Source organism: Dendropsophus ebraccatus, chromosome 10, assembly GCF_027789765.1.
Source record: "Dendropsophus ebraccatus isolate aDenEbr1 chromosome 10, aDenEbr1.pat, whole genome shotgun sequence".
Lineage (NCBI taxonomy): Eukaryota > Metazoa > Chordata > Amphibia > Anura > Hylidae > Dendropsophus > Dendropsophus ebraccatus.
The window spans coordinates 42,205,760-42,223,562 of NC_091463.1; positions in this window are offsets into that span (position 1 = coordinate 42,205,760).

Consider the following 17,803-nt stretch of genomic DNA (forward strand, 5'->3'; position numbering starts at 1 on the left):
AATTTGCTCCGGTCCTTAAGGCCATTTCAGGCTCTGTCCTTAAGGGGTTAAATATAGTATAGGGGAGGAAAAAGAAAAAGAAAAGTCTCGCTCCAATATGTCCTCCAGTCCCCTGCCGTGTGCACCACGGGAAAAAAGAAGACAAAATCCCACAGGAGACAGGGAGAGCGGCACAGCTACAGAACCAACGAAGGTCATTCTCATTGCAATCTGGGACGATCATTCTTCCACATAAAGGTAGGGGGGACAAGATGTTCCACACACGAGATATATATATTCTGGAACATAGAAGATACTATGTTAAGTACACCAAAAAAATCAAAAAATGCCAAGCATAATACGATATGCCCCCCCCCCCACACACACAACACCCCCACACACCGGCCACCCCCCCACGCGAGACCAGCCACCCCCTGTATCCCAAATGAGTCTATCCAAATGTGATACAAAACGTGACTAAAAAATATACATTTATATATATGTCCTGCAGCTACAGGTCACATAACCACTTAATATCTGGTAAAATCAATTCATAGTGATACATATCCGTGAATGATAAATCAAACAAAAAACAACAACGTAAAAGGAAGAAACAAAAGGGAGCCAGGGGGCCACCGGAAACCGGAGAAGGGCAGACGGGGGGGGGGGGGGGGGGAAAGAGGGAGGGGAAGAAAGGGAGGGCTCATACCCACAAACAGGACCCACAATGTGACTGGCCCTTAAAAACTGTAACGTCAACTGAAATTAATAGAATCCATTAAAGAGGAGTTCCTCATTGAGGCCAAAGGGGGTCTTCGTGTTCAACTCAAATATCCAACGTGCCTCATTTTCGCAGTAACCGAGGGACTAAAGTGCCCCCCCTGATGTTGCCTGTAATCTTCTCTATGCCCACCACTTTCAAGTCCCCACACTTACCTCCATGCTGGTTCTAAAATGTGTTGCCACTGATGTCAAGGTTTTGCCCAGATTCAAATCACGTGCGGCGAGGGAAATCAAGGACACATGCTTTTGTATTCGTTTCCTTAATTCCTGTGTGGTCTGGCCCACATAGAGTTTGGAACAGGAGCAGGATAGGACATAGATCACGTTCTTCGTCTTACAATTTATATACTGGCGAATAGGATGGTGACGTCCGTCCCCAGGATTCACAAAGACTTTTGTGGGGATCATGTATTTGCAAACATTGCAATCTCCACATGGAAATGAACCATGGAGCGTAAATCCTCTCCCCAAAGACATGGATGGGCGAATAAAGTGGCTAGATGTTAATTGGTCCTTAAGATTCTTCGCCCTCCTAGAAATAATTTTGGGGGTTTCATGGATGTATTTGGCAATTCGTGAGTCACTCAAAAGGATATCCCACCGTGAAATTCATGATATTTTGAACGTCCGACCATTGGTTGTGAAATGTGGTTATGAGTCTCACCTTGCCATCATGTGTCTTTTTCTCTTGTCTTCAAAAATTCGCTCCTGTTTCCATCCCGGGCTCTCATATAACCCTTGGATATAATTCTCTGTGGGTAACCCCTGGTCCTCAATCTTTGTGTCAAATCACTCGCAGGCCTCTCTAAAATCTGGTCCTGTAGAGCAAATTCTTTAATACGCGTCAACTGTCCAATGGGGATACCCTTCTTAGTGTGTTCAGGGTGGAAACTGGAAAAGTGGAGCAAACTTTTGGTAGCAGTTTCTTTGCGAAAAAGGCTGGTTTGTATTCCATTGCTGTTCTGTCGGATACGTAGGTCCAAAAAATCCACCTCCACCGATGAGATCTTCCAGGTCAGATGTATGTTCCATGGATTGTCGTTAAGTTGGCGTAAAAAGCCAAACAAGATTCCTCAGTCCCTGTCCAGAAAAAAAGAACATCGTCAATGAACCTATACCATCTTAGTACCCCCTCCTGGAACGGCCGCGATGGGTACACGTGTGCACCCTCCCACCACCCCAAGAAGAGGTTAGCGTAGGAGGGCGCACAACGAGCACCCATCGCGGTACCGGATACCTGTCTGTAGAAAATGGAATCAAAAACAAAATAGTTGTGATGCAAAGAGAAACTGAGGAGGTCAATAACAAAAGATTTAAACAAAGAACTCATCTCACCCTGTGTGGCCAAGAAATATTCCACCGCTCTGAGCCCATCAGCATGTGCAATATTAGAATATAACGATTCGACGTCACATGTGACCATAAGTACATTTTCGGCTATTGGCAAATCCTCTAGTTCCTGTAAAAGATGGGAAGAATCCCTCAGGTATGCAGGCAGTTGTGACACCAATGGTTGTAGATGCACATCCAGGAAAAAGCATACCTTCTCACAAAGGCTGCCAATGCCGGCCACTATAGGGCGCCCTGGAGGGTTATCCAATCTCTTGTGCACCTTGGGCAATAGATAAAACGTTGCTACCACTGGTTCCGGAATCCACATAAAGTCAAATTCTTTTTTGGTGATGATGCCATAATTCTTGGCTGAGGAAAGGAGCCTATTCAATTTGTCCTGGAACACCTTTGTGGGGTCTGATGGTAGAGAGACATAAAAGTTACGATTAGCCAGTTGTTTTTGGCCTCCGTGACATACATCTCCAAGGGCCACAGAACTATATTCCCCCCCTTGTCTGCCTCCTTAATAAGGAAGTCAGGGTTTTTTTGTAATTGCTGAATAGCCCTACGCTGTTCTAGGGTGATATTGTGACCCCTGTGTTTATCCGGGGTTAACCTCCTAATATCTTTGCACACGAGGTCAAAAAACAATTGAAGTGGGGGAATATCTGTAAGGGAACGGGTTTAGTGGATGGTTTATGAAAAGGCGATCTCTTCTTACCCTGTGAACCTTCATTCTCCTCGAGGAGTTCCAATAAATCACTGAAAAGTTGTCTGTCTTCAGTAGGTATGTCTTGGGTTATGGTAGGGCCGATCATAGAGCATTTAAAAGACAATTGCCTGCAAAACAAATAAACGTCTTTGATAAGAGTGAATTTATCCAAGGTGCACATAGGGGAAAATGTCAATCCTTTCTCCAAGACTGACCTCTCAACATCGGACAAATTGTACGTGGAGAGGTTAATAATCTGGAGACTCCGGGAAGGGTCAGTTAATGGTAGGGTTTGCGCTTGGGGCGATTGTGATGAGGGTATGGACGAAACTTCGCCCCTCTTTTTCGTGGATTTACGACGTCCCCATCCGGACCTTGACTCGTTTTCGCTGGCCTCGGATAAAAAAACCATCACTTTGGCTGGAGTCTGTAGCACTCTGTGCCGTGACATTTGCATTAGGGTTACGAGCATTGCCATGATGTTTCCACCTAAATGCACTCTTCCTATCAAAATCTGACTTATCCCTGGCAAATTTGCTTGTACGGTTTTTCATTTATTTACTTTTTTCATTCATTTATGTATATATATTTTTTCTGATTTATACCATTCTTTTTATATTTACGTTATGGTGTATAAGAGATTGATTATGTCTTGATCACGTGGATGGAGGCGCATATATGAACACGAATGAATGTGGGTTTTCATTACATCATTATACCTATTTTTATGAATTCCATATTTCCACATTCTTCCTGTGGGCATTTACATGGATTCTGGTATGTGTCCGGCATCTTTCGTGTTTGGTTAGATATACACATATATATGCGCATGTACGTGTGGAGTCTATATATTTTTACACACTTTGTTCAACTGATGGGTCACTTTAATATCCAATATTTATCTATCTTATGTATTCATATATAATATATAAATTAAATTCTTCTCTCTTTGGGACCCACCTATCACCTATATGCGCATATTGTGTGTTGCTTGTATAATGCGCTCCCAAATACGGCGGTGAGCTCCATTTTTCTTTATATTTTTCATTATCATTTTTTATTATCATGTTCATTTATGTATAACTTCTACTTTTGTGAGTTATACTTATCTCTATGTTACCTATCTTTGTTTAAGTTGGATACACCATATATACCGTTATGTAATTGGTTTTGAGTTCATGCATATATCTTTAAATTTTGCCTCCGTTGCGCATGCGCTGTATGCATATCTGTGCACTTAGACTAGATGAGATCTCAGACTTTTCGTATCTTGGGTTAGACATCAGGTGATCTCTCACGTCATGTTGATACATCATATGACCGGAACAAGATGGCGCCGGGTCCATGCGGGGTCCGCCGGTCGGCGTCTTACACGCATGTCTGTGAGTACTGTTTAAGCCATACACCTGTTTATTATGTATTGATTTATAATACTGCCTATATATAGTAGCATTGGGGACAATAGTATTCATCCCTGAGGAAGTCTATGTGACGGAACGCGTGGGATGTTCTCTCTGATCCACTGAGAGATGGCCATATGTGGTTGTATTGCACTCACCCCCTTTTCCTTGCACCTTGTTTGCACTTGCACTTTCTGATTACTTGCATTGTCATGATGTATTTATCTATGTGATTCAGTGAGTTTTAGCACAGGGGATTTGAGATATTACTGTGTTTGGTCATTGTATATATTTATTTGCTCTAAATTTAGTTATTTATTCATATACTTATTTATATATTTATCTATATATTTATTTATTTATTCATTCCTTGATAATGAGTATGGCCATCATCTAATACATTTTCCAGTGGTTCAGGCACCACCTGGCTGTATTGGGGCCGGTGGTTTGGTGGTATATATATATTTTTAATTGTTTTTATGTTTTTTGTTTGTTCCCGGCATTTATGTATAATAAAACTTCTATTAATTTACATCATTTTGTGAGGTGCAGTCCAATTTTCAGGTCCTCTTTTCTTGCGGTATACATGTATTCTTGGCTGTTAGGATTTGCACTCATTTTTTGATTAGTTTCCTGGTGCCAGTCCGTTTACTACATTGTCTCAGTAAGCGGGCAGCTTCTTCATGAACATAATCTCTGTATATGGGGCCTACTGCATGTAGAATGACCCTACATTTCAGGTTGTAACCTGGAGTTGTCACTACTCCTGTCACAGGTAGGTGAGCACCCTGTCGGCATGCAAGGATGTCATCACAGTCTAACTGTATCTCCTTACCACCGTGCTTTACTATCTGTTTAGCCACACCTCCATTGTGCTTGAGGGCCGCGTTAGCTGGATTCACTAAGGCCTCTGTATCCTGATGTACCACATCACCTATGCCTATGACCAAGGTGGTCATGAGATCCCATAACTTGGTAGAAAATACTGGAGTGAAAGGTATCGGGTTAAATGTCACTCTATTAGGTCCCTCAGACCTTCTAGTGGTAGTGTGGCGTGGGGTTATTGGATGATATGAGTCAACTGATACACGTTCATCCTCGAAACCAAAACCTGGGGAAGGCTGGTGTCTAGTCCTAAGTGACCCCGTGTTCAACTGGCTCGGGGGCAGATTCCCCTTCTCCATCACTCTGGTATGGAGATTCCTCCTTAAGTCTGCTAGGGGTGTTATGGAATTGCTGAATTGCAGCTGCAGGTACTTTATCAAACTCATGAGACTGTGGACTGAATGGGGCACTTGATGCTCGTTGTGGGGATAAGATCATAATGGGAGCGGCACCTGGGTTGGGTACATAGTATGCTCCAGAGGCAGTCAATAAGGGATATAGGTTAAGAGGGCCGCTGTCCGGAAGGGTGGGTTTAGGTATAGCAATATGGCTGTCGGAAGTAGGCTGTTCCCCTTGGGTGGATGGGGAGGAGCTGGGAGTCCCAATATGGCAGTCTGCACTTACAGCAGTGTCACTAGGTGGGGCAGATTGGGCGGTTCTACATTCAGGGGCTGGATTTGGGCGTCCCCTTCCACAACTACAGCAGAGGGTGGATTCTGCTGATGGCAATGTGGACACTCCCAACATCGTGGTTCACCGTCGCCATCATGGGATGTGTCATCCCCCATACAGTACATAAATGCAGTCACTTCCCCTTTTTCATTGTTATATTCCACCTCCACATAATTATCTTTTGCAATTGAACATGCGGTGCGATGCCATGCCTGGGCAGCCAAAAGCAAGTCATTATCCTCCAAGGGCCTTTTCCCATAGCGTAACTTGCAGTCTCCCCTTTTTATGCATCTGACAGACATGCATTAGTTTTTTCATGTTAGCCACATGTTTCTTTCCTTCTCTTCTGGTTACCAGCTCGACTGGGCTTTCATAGGTATTATCGGGAGGCTTCGGTGCAAACAAGGATCGCAAGCTTTCCATCGCGTTGCGAGTTTTCCCAGGGCTCAGAGATCACGGGTGTTCCTACTCTACTCTAATACCTAGTTCGTGCACTTCAAGCACGCGACCGTAAACTCAGCAAGTGAAACATGTCTTTAAAATATCTGAAGAAACTAATCCTTCACAATATGGTCATAGGAGGCCCCCTGGAGGGGAACATAAATGTATAACAAACTACAGAAACAAGTGTTTCCTGTCTGTTTGACTTCACCGGAAATAGGGAAGTGAAAGTCAAACTAGAGGAAGTGTCTGGAAAGAACAGACCAGCTAACCGCAGCTGCTTAGACAAACTACTAGACTACTACTCCTATCATACATTCTTTGTGTTACATGCAGCCACAGTGTCTGCGCTCAGAAAGAAAAAGGTAAAAAAAGGAAGTAAGAAGTTTCACTTGCATTAAACTTTAACTGACAAATATTAACATACGGCCGCTCCAACAATATCTTCAGAACTGGTCTTGCCCAGCACCACAGCCAAGGCTAATTCACTGACTTGAGACGGACAGGTTCTCTTGCAAACCCAAAATATCTAACAGATTCTCTTTCAAACCCAAAATGTCACTAACACAGGTTCTCTTTCAAACCCAGAATTTCACTAAAACAGGTTCTCTTTCAAACCCAGAATTTCACTAAAACAGGTTCTCTTTCAAACCCAAAATTATCTCTATACTGACACCAGTTCTGACAAATTAAACTACAAATTATACAACCACCACGTGTCTCAGAGCCCCAGTAAGAAACCCATAGACAGTTAGTTGGTTACGACAAGCTGTACGTACACAATGATACACGTACATTTACGGGTTTTCGGGACGGCACAGCGGGAGGAACACCTTGTCGTTAAGGTCACCACGGGGATCGACCAGGTCACCCACAGACTCACACAGGACCGCCTGACATAGGTAAGCTACAGATTTATAAAATCAGCAGACTTACCGTTGTGGTGGAGTTGATCAGGCTCCTTCAGTCGGTCCGGGATCGTCTAGCAAGCATCTGGGTGTCGGTCCCACGGGGTAGGCCCCCCCCCCCTGCAGGTGCCGGCCTGCTGTTCGGGCGCCAGTGTCGTGGCAGGGAGGTATGAGGTAATTAGGGTAATTTAGTCTGCCACGCTTCAACTAACTGCCTATGTCCAGATTGGAAAATGGGGAAGTGTCGGCCGTAAGGAAATCACACCAACAACCAGTTTGGTCCAAGTTCCATATACACTCCTCTTTATTACTTCCTTGATCCATACATTTATACGGTAGAGTATAGGGGTGGTTACAATATAACATTATTACATTCCTCTTTGATCTAATTGGATTACACCAAATTTCTATTCATTTATGCATTTTCTACTGCGTAGCTTAGGCCGTTAGACTCTTGTGGTAGTAACGTTTTCTATCTTCACATATCTTCTGAACGTAACTTCCTCTAGCTTCCTATGCAAACCACCAGCATACCATTCTTTGTCCAGGACAGAAACCATTAATCTTCCATGTGAAGGCTTTGCCTTGCAGAAGCAGTTACGAGCTACTAGTATATATATCTGAAGCAGTTTGTTAAGAATTATATATTGTAATGAAAATCACGTGTTAGTATACATTGTAGATTTAAATGTTTCTCTTATGAGGGTCATACCTTGACCTCCATACCTGACACATGTATATACAGGACCCCCTACTCCATCTATACAGTACATGTATATACAGGACCCCCTACTCCATCTATACAGTACATGTATATACAGGACCCCTACTCCATATATACAGTACATGTATATACAGGACCCCCTACTCCATATATACAGTACATGTATATACAGGACCCCCTACTCCATCTATACAGTACATGTATATAAAGGACCCCCTACTCCATCTATACAGTACATGTATATACAGGGACCCCCTACTCCATCTATACAGTACATGTATATACAGGACCTCCTACTCCATCTATACAGTACATGTATATACAGGACCCCCTACTCCATCTATACAGTACATGTATATACAGGACCCCCTACTCCATCTATACAGTACATGTATATACAGGACCCCCTACTCCATCTATACAGTACATGTATATACAGGGCACAACAGGTATACCAAACTGTGACTGGGTAACACTGCTACACCAGACCTGACCAATACCGCCATACTGTGCTGGATAACACTGTCATACCAGACCTGACCAATACCGCCATACTGTGACTGGATAAAACCTCCATACCAGACCTGACCAATACCGCCATACTGTGACTGGGTAACACCGCCACACCAGACCTGACCAATACCGCCATACTGTGACTGGATAACACTACCATACCAGACCTGACCAATACCGCCATACTGTGACTGGATAACACTGTCATACCAGACCTTACCAATACCGCCATACTGTGACTGGATAACACTGTCATATAAGACCTGACCAATACCGCCATACTGTGAATGGATAACACCGCCACACCAGACCTGACCAATACCGCTATACTGTGCTGGATAACACTGTCATACCAGACCTGACCAATACCGCCATACTGTGACTGGATAACACTGCCATACCAGACCTGACCAATACCGCCATACTGTGACTGGATAACACTGCCATACGAGACCTGACCAATACCGGCAAACTGTGACTGGGTAACACCGCCACACCAGTCCTGACCAATACAACCATACTGTGACTGGATAACACCATCATATCAGACCTGACCAATACTGCCATAATGTGACTGGATAACACCGCTAAACCAGACCTGACCAATACCACCATACCGTGACTGGATAACACCGCCACACCAGACCTGACCAATACCGCCATACTGTGACTGGATAACACCCCCATACCAGACATGACCAATACCGACAAACTGTGACTGAATAACACTGCCATACGGGTAAATACAACCCTGCAGGTATACAGGACACTACAGGTATACAGGACCCCAAAACTATACACTACAAGTGCACGGGACCTCCACAAAACTATATACTACAGGTATACAGGACCCCAAAACTATATACTACAGGTATACAGGACCTCCACCAACTATATACTTCAGGTATACAGGACCTCCACCAACTATATACTACAGGTATACAGGACCCCAAACTATACACTACAGGTATACAGGACCCCAAAACTATACACTACAGGTATACAGGAACTCCACCAACTATATACTACAGGTATATAGGACCCCAAACTATACACTACAGGTATACAGGACCTCAAAACCATACACTACAGGTATACAGGATCTACACCAACTCTATAATACAGGTATACAGCACCTTCACCAACTCTATACTACAAGTATACAGGACCCCAAATATACTACAGGTATACAGGAACTCCGCCAGCTATATACTACAGGTATATAGGACCCCAAACTATACACTACAGGTATACAGGACCTCCACCAACTCTATACTATAGTTATACAGGACCCTCAAACTATTTACTACAGGTATACAGAACCCCCGAACTATATACTACAGGTATACAAGACCTCCACCAATTATACACTACAGGTATCCAGGACCCTCAAACTATAAACTACAGGTATACAAGACCTCCACCAACTATACATTACAGGTATACAGCACCAACTATATACTACAGGTATACAGGACCCCCAAACTATACAGGTATACAGGACCTTCACCAACTGTACACTGCAGGTATACAGGACCTCCCTCAACTATACACTATAGGTATACAGCCCCCCCAACTATGCACTACAGATATGCGAGACCCCTAAAAACTATACATTGTGGGTATACAGAACCCCTCCAACTATGCACTACAGGTATAAACTAATTCCACTGATTAACTCAGATGAAACAATACCTTTAGCTTGGCCTCCTGGGCACCTTAGAACAAATCTAATTAACACACTGACACTTTATACCCGGGCAGCGCCGGGTACATTTTCTAGTTAATTATAATTTTCCCTTTTCCCCAGCTAAATAGGCATGGCCGGCATTCCAATTAGAGGATGCCATAATGCAATTACAAAGCCTCTGTACTGCCAGGACATTAGAAACCCCCCCCCAAGTGACCTTATTCTGGAAACTATACCCCATAAGGAATTTAACAAGGGGGGCAGCTGGAATATGGCCCCCTGGTGACAGGCACATTTGGGACGTGAAAATGAAAAAAATAGTATTTTTTATTTTCACACCACATGTTCTACATATGTGCCCGTCACCAGTGGGGTCCATATGCTCACTGCACCCCTTGTTAGATTCCTTATGGGGTGTAGTTTCCAGAATGTGGTCACTTGTTGGGGTTTCTACTGTCCTGGCAGCACAGGAGCTTTGTAATTGCGACATGGCCTCCATCCTCCATTCCAGCCATTCCAGACTAACATTTAATGTAAAAAAAATTTAATTTTTACACTAAATGATTGATCTTGTCTTGATTTTTTCATTTTCACAAGGGGTTAAAACATGAAAAAAACCACAAAATGTGTAGAACAATTTTCCCTGAGTTCAGAAATACCCCACATGTGGACATAAAGCGCCATGCGGGTGCATGGTAAGCTTCCAAAGGGAAGGAGCGCCATTTGGCTTTTGGAGGCTGGATTTGGCTGGAATGGATTTCGAGGGCCTTGTTGCATATAAAAGGCCCCTGTGTTGCAAAAACAGTTGAAACCCCCCACCCCATTATGGAAACTACACCCCTCAAGGAATCTAACAAGGGGTATAGTGAGCATAAGGACCCCATTGGTGACGGGCACAAATGTGGAACAATGTGGCGTGAAAATGAAATATTAAATTTTTTACACTATAATGTTGGTCTAGCCTTGATTTTTTCATTTTCACAAGGGGTTAAAAGATAAAAATACACACAAAATGTGTAGAGCAATTTCCCCACATGTGGACATAAAGCCCCATGTGGGCATGTGGACATAAAGCCCCATGTGGGCACAGGGCAAACCTCCGAAGAAAAAGAGTGCCATTTGGATTTTGGAGGCTGGATTTGGCCAGAATAGATGATGAATGCCATGTCGCATTTACAGAGCCCTCGTGCTGCTAAGACAGTAGAAACCCCCCACAAGTGACCCCATTCTGGAAACTACACCCCTCAAGGAATCTAACAAGGGGTGCAGTGAGGATATGGACTCCTTGATGACGGGCACATTTGTGCCATGAAAGTGAAAAAATTAAATTTTTCACTTTCATGTCACATTGTTCCACATTTGTGCCCATCACCAGTAGGGTCCATATGCTCACTGCACCCCATGAGGGGTTTAGTTTTCAGAATGGGTTCACTTGTGGGGGGTTTCCAGTGTTTTGGCAGCACGAGGGCTCTGTAAATGCGACATGGCCCTTGAAATCCATTCCAGTGAAATCCAGCCTTCCCTTTGGAGGCTCGTCCTGCACCCGCTTGGCACTTTATGTCCACAGGTGGGGTATTTCCGTACTCGGGAGAAACTGCGATACACATTTTTGGGGTTTTTATTCCTTTTATCCCTTTGTGAAAATGAAAAATTGAAGGCTAGGATAACGTTTTAGTGTAAAAAATTAATTTTTCTTTTTTCACGCCACATTGTTCTGAAAATCTGTGAAGTACCTGTGGGGTCCAAATGCTCACCGCACCCCTTGTTACATTCCTTGAGGGGTGTAGTTTTTTAAATGGTGTCCCTTTATGGGTGTTTTTTTAGGTTTTGGTACTCCAGAGCCTCTGCCAACCTGAAGTGGTACAGTTAAAAATGACCAAATATAACGGAGGCATTGAAATTCACTAGGCGCCCCATTGTATCTGAGGCTTGTGGTTCCGTCAAACAATGCATTAGGGCCACATATGGGGTATTTCTATAAACTGCAGAAATGGAGCAATCAATATTGGGGTGCATTTCTCTGGTAATAGGTTTATAATTATGAAAGATATTGGATTACAATAATATCTCTGCACAGAAAATTTAAATGTTCACATTTCTTACACACTTAACTTTTATTTCTGTGACTCTCCTAAAGGGTTTAAAAAAAACTTTCTGGATGTGCTTTTGCAGAGTTTGGGGGTGCAGTTTTTGAAATGGGGTGCTTACTTAAGTACCGGCCGGATGATCCTTTCGGCCGCAGAGCTTCCCATAGCCCACAGTGAAGTGAGCGGCCGGAGCCAGTCATATTCACAAAATCTGCCTCGGTCCTTAAGGCCCGGTCCTTAAGGGGTTAAAGGCACGTGATACCCAGTGTGCCAGTTACCCAGTAAAAGGCACGTGATACCCACTAGTGTGGGTTATTCATCTTTTTATAGACAGCTCTTGGTTATTCCATTCTGGTTTTGTCCATCCTTTTTTTTTGGGGGGTGGGGGGTGCAGGGTTGCACATTGAGCCGCATTGCCTGATTTATAGAATGGTTTGTAGTGTTTTTAAATGTCTGTATTGTCTGGTTGTGTATAATAAAAATTATTGATGATCTTGCTCGTTATATATTGAGGTACAGTCTGTTTTTTCTATACTCATTCTCGTTGTTTTTTTTTTCATTATGTCTTTTGGAGTTTAGTGGCTAGCACTCAGCTTGTATTGTATTGGTGGTGCCCGCAGAGGAGTTCTTTTGTTAGTTGCCCAGTAAAAGGCACATAATACCCAGTATGCCAGTTGCCCAGTTAAAGGCACATGATACTTAGTGTGCCATTTGCCCAGTTAAAGGCAAGTGATACCCAGTGTGCCAGTTGCCCAGTTAAAGGCAAGTGATACCCAGTGTGCCAGTTGCCCAGGTAAAGGCACGTGATACCTAGTGTGCCAGTTGCCCAGTTAAAGGCACGTGATACCTAGTGTGCCAGTTGCCTAGTTAAAGGCACGTGAAACCCAGTGTGCCAGTTACCCAATAAAAGGCATGTGATACCCACTAGTGTGCCAGTTGCCCAATTAAAGGCACGTGATACCCAGTGTGCCAGTTGCCCAGTTAAAGGCAGGTTATATCTAATGTGCCAGTTACTCAGTTAAAGGCATGTGATACCCAGTGTGCCAGTTACCCAGTTAAAGGCACGTGATATCCACTAGTGTGCCAATTGCCCAGTAAAAGGCACGTGATACCCAGTGTGCCAATTGCCCAGTTAAAGGCACGTGATACCCAGTAAGCCAGTTGTCCAGTTAAAGGCATGTGATACCTAGTGTGCCAGTTGCCCATTTAAAAGGTACGTGATACCCAGTGTGCCAGGTACACAGTAAAAGGCACGTGATACCCAGTGTGCCAGTTGCCCAGTTAAAGGCATGTGATACCCAGTAAGCCAGTTGTCCAGTTAAAGGCATGTGATACCTAGTGTGCCAGTTGCCCATTTAAAGGTACGTGATACCCAGTGTGCCAGGTACACAGTAAAAGGCACAAGATACCCAGTGTGCCAGTTGCCCAGTTAAAGGCACGTTATAACTATTGTGCCAGTTACCCAGTTAAAGGCACGTGATACCCAGTGTGCCAGTTACCCAGTAAAAGGCACATTATACCCAATAGTGTGCCATTTGCCCAGTAAAAGGCATGTGATACCCAGTGTGCCAGTTGCCCATTAAAAGGCAAGTGATACCTATTGTGCCAGTTGCCCAGTAAATGAAGAAGGGAAGTGCAAAGGGATGGGGCCGTGGACGCCGAAGAGGCGGTTTAGGCACAAGTCGTGTGCAAGCACCTGGACAATCAACGGCTGTTGCTGAGGGGCAGGCAGGTTTACGTGCTTCCAAGATCCCTCAGTTCATGAACCGGATAGGCATAGAGCAGAGTACACCGCTGTTAAGGCCAGACCAGCAGGAACTGGTGGTAAAATGGATAGCAGATAATGCTTCACCCAAATGTCCACAGAGTCCAGTGTCCTGTCGGCAGCCAAGAGTCTGGACTGCAGAAACCTCGCTGTGACCCTTCTTCCTCCCACTCTCGGACCAGTATTTATAATGCCATCTTTTTATTTTTATATTTCATGTATTGTTTTCCAAAAAGAATTCTCATCACACATAAATTAGTACACCCAATTGGGACGTTTCGGTCAGAGGACCTTTGTCAATAAGGTATACTACATATGGTATGAAAGATAAGAGGTGTGCCCAAAAGAACAGGGTGCCTCAAACATGTTGTAAATAGATGTAGATTGCGGCCGGAGCCTCCGGGCTCCGGCCGCCATCTACATCTATTCATTGACTTCATCTAAACATTGACTTTTCCTGATCAACCTGCACCAACATAGACAGAGTGCACGGACATAATACATTACAATGTTCTGAACATTGAGGTCACCTTTACCCAGTCCCCCGGAGCTGTTTTCTGGTTCTTTTCTGGCATCGGAACTGACAGAATCCCGGGATTTTATACACGCTGATGCCCAAAGTTTGGAGCATCCGCCATCTCCAGGTGATGTTGTTGGTAAGAAACGGCACCCACCAGGTGGAAACTGCATAGATGACAATGATGACGAGACACAATTGCCATCCGGGGAAGCAATGGGTCTGTCCGTTGTGCAGCAGGAGGATGATGCAATGCCCTGACCCGGAAGGGTCACTCCGCAGTGCAGGTGTTACTAGCAAGCAGGAACCGGGGCAGCTGCAGGGTATAGAATTGTCACGGTACTGGCACGAGGGTGGCACAGCTGTAGGCCGGTCTGCGGTATTATGCGGGATACTGGGCAGGCGATTCTTCGCTGTACCTTGTCGGGGCACCAGATAAGGGACACCAATGCCCGGGTTCAGTAACAGCGGTGGTTACAAGTTTATTGTAACTGAGGTAACTGGTAGCAACAGTCTCTTCCGGATGCAACCGGGTATATAGCAGGTTTAAACAGACAGAGCAAAGGTGGTGCTGCATAGGCTGAGGTGAAGCATGCCGGATGATGGGAGTAGTAGTGATAGAGGAATAGTGAGGCTGGGTGGATTATAATACTTGCTGTGAATATCTTGAGTTGATGAGGAGATTGAGAACAGGAACGACACCCAGATGAGAGGATACTCCAGGCACTTGAGCAGGCGGACAGCCAGGAACTGTTACAGCAGAGCCACTCTTCTAAAGGTGAAGAGGGACACACACACACGACCTCCTTGCTTGGGAGCAGGGGCCGGAACTGAACAGCAAGGGGAAGTCACATGGTACTCCTGGCCAAAGCTAGACGGCCATTGGAGGAACCATGGTTACAGGGGCATGGTCACGTAATCACCAGACTTTGCATAATACTGCACATAGTTATGCACACAAGATATACACATGAACCAGAGAGTAATAGGGATTGCACAGTAAACAGTTGCAGTGCATATAGTTTCCAGGACAGGCATGGCTGTAGCAATAAAAGTAGACTTAAAGTGATAAACTGACAGCATGTTCTGGGACACTGCAACAGCAATGTAGTTGAGGAGGAGGAGGCGGTCGATGACTTAGTGAGCGACCCAACCTGGCCTGGGGAGTCCTCCAACGTAAGAAAGTTGTAGGGTTGCGGAGGCCCATGCAGCCCCCTAAACTGTGTCCAGAGGAAGAGGGGTGTCCAGAGGCAGGGAAAAAATAGAGCAAAGGCAGGGGAGAGGCAGCAGAGCGGAAGCCCGTATCAGGCCCCCAGGCCAAGCTCCCACCTCGAGGGGCCATGTCTCTTTGGTTTGGTCATTTTTTAATGTCTGCGCCGATGATAAACGGAGAGTGGTGTGCTCACTGTGCCATTCCAAAATAAGTCAGGGCTCTGAAAAAAGCAACCTTACCACCTCAGGTATGCGGCACCATTTGAAAGACAAGCATTGGGTAGAGTGGAAGAGAGCGAACGCGGGAAAAGCTGCGTCAGATGTCCCCGCTGCTGCCTCTTCCCCTCGATTGTCTGCTGCCGTATGACCAGGCAGGGCACTGAAGCATCGTCCTCCGCTTCGGTCACGTCTCGTCCTTCCACCCCAGCCTGCCCTTTGCCTGTGTCAGGCACTTCGCCCGCACCTTCGTTTGCCTCCAGCCAACAATTGTCCATCGTGCAGGCATTGGAGCGCAAGTGGAAGTATGAAGCGAGCATCCCACAAGCCCAAACCCTAAACAGCCACATCTCAAAAATGCTGGCCCTTGAAATGTTGTCGTTTAGGCTTGCAGAGAGCCAATCCTTCAGCGACCTGATGGCGGCTGCCATGCCATGGTATTCGGTCCAGCCACCACTACATTTCCTGGCGTGCCATCCCTAACCTACACCAGCACGTGTCCGGTAACATCAAGCGGGCCCTCAGATACTCGGTGAGCGACAAAGTCCACCTCACCACGGACTCATGGACAAGTGCCTGCAGTCAGGGAAGAAACATATCCATCACGGCACATTGGGTCAATGTGGCGGAAGCTGGGACCGGGTCTCAAACTGGGAGGCACTGCCTCCGACTCCCCAAGGTAATTGCCGGCACAGGTTCTGCCAACCCCACCGCCTCCTCCTCTTCGTCTTCCACCTTAACATCTACCTCAGCCACTGGATGGAGGCGCTGCAGCACTGGCGTGGGGATACGGCAGCAGGCCGTGCACAAGCTCCTCAGCTTGGGTGATAGGCAGCACAGCGCCCTAGAGGTGCGGAACGGCCTATTGCAGGAGGCGGAAAGGTGGCTGTCATCGCTGCAGCTGGGACCAGGCATGGTCGTGTGTGATAACGGCCGTAATCTGGTAGCGGCTCTGGAGCTGGGAGAACTCACGCACGTACCATGCCTGGTCCACGTTTTTAATTTGGTGGTTCAACATTTCCTGAAAACGTATCCCGACCTCCCCAAGCTACTTGTGAAAGTGCGGCTCTTGTGCGCCCACTTTTGTAAGTCCCACGGACCCGCTGCGAGCCTGAGGAAGATCCAGCAATGCCTTAATTTGCCTCAACACTGGCTAATCTGCAACGTCATAACTCTCTGGAATTTCACCTATTATATGTTGGCCCGGGTGTGTGAGCAAAAGAGAGCTCTGATGGAATACCAGCTCCAAAATCCCAGCGTGCCTACCTCTCAGCTGCCTCAGTTTGTCAGCCATGAATGGGCATGGATGGCGGACATATGCGAAGTTTTGAGCATATTCAAGGGCTCCACCAAGAGGGTCAGCAGCGATGACGCTATAGGGAGCCTAACCATCTCTCTCCTGTGCGTCATCAAAGAAACCCTGCTCTCCACAAAGCAGAGCAACTTGTGTAGGGAGGAGGCCGGGATGTCAGGAGACGCTTCGCAGCGTGACACTGAGAGCACACTGTTGTCATCTTCTTAGCATCACGGCCAGCAAGAAGAAGAGCCAACAGTGAAGTGCCTTGTGCACCTTCCCCTCACATTACCTCCTAGTTCTCCTCCTCAACCTCCTACTTCCTCCTTAACCACTGACTGCACCTATAGGGCCTACTATACCCAATTTTTCTGGGGGCTCGCTTCAAGGGCCCCCAAGTGATTTTCAAAAGGGAAAACCTTTTGGGCCTACTAGGCCAATGTTTTCGGGGGCTCAACTCAAGGCCCCCCCATCTAATTTTTCCAGGGCTCAACTGATGGGCTTTAAACTAATTTTTCCAGGGCTCACCTGATGGGCTTCAACCTCATTTTTCCATGGCTTGCTTGATGGTCCTCAACCTAATTTTTCCAGGGCTCACCCGATGCGCTTCAACCTAATTTTTCCAGGGCTCACCTGATGGGCCTTAACCTAATTTTTCCAGGGCTTACCCGAT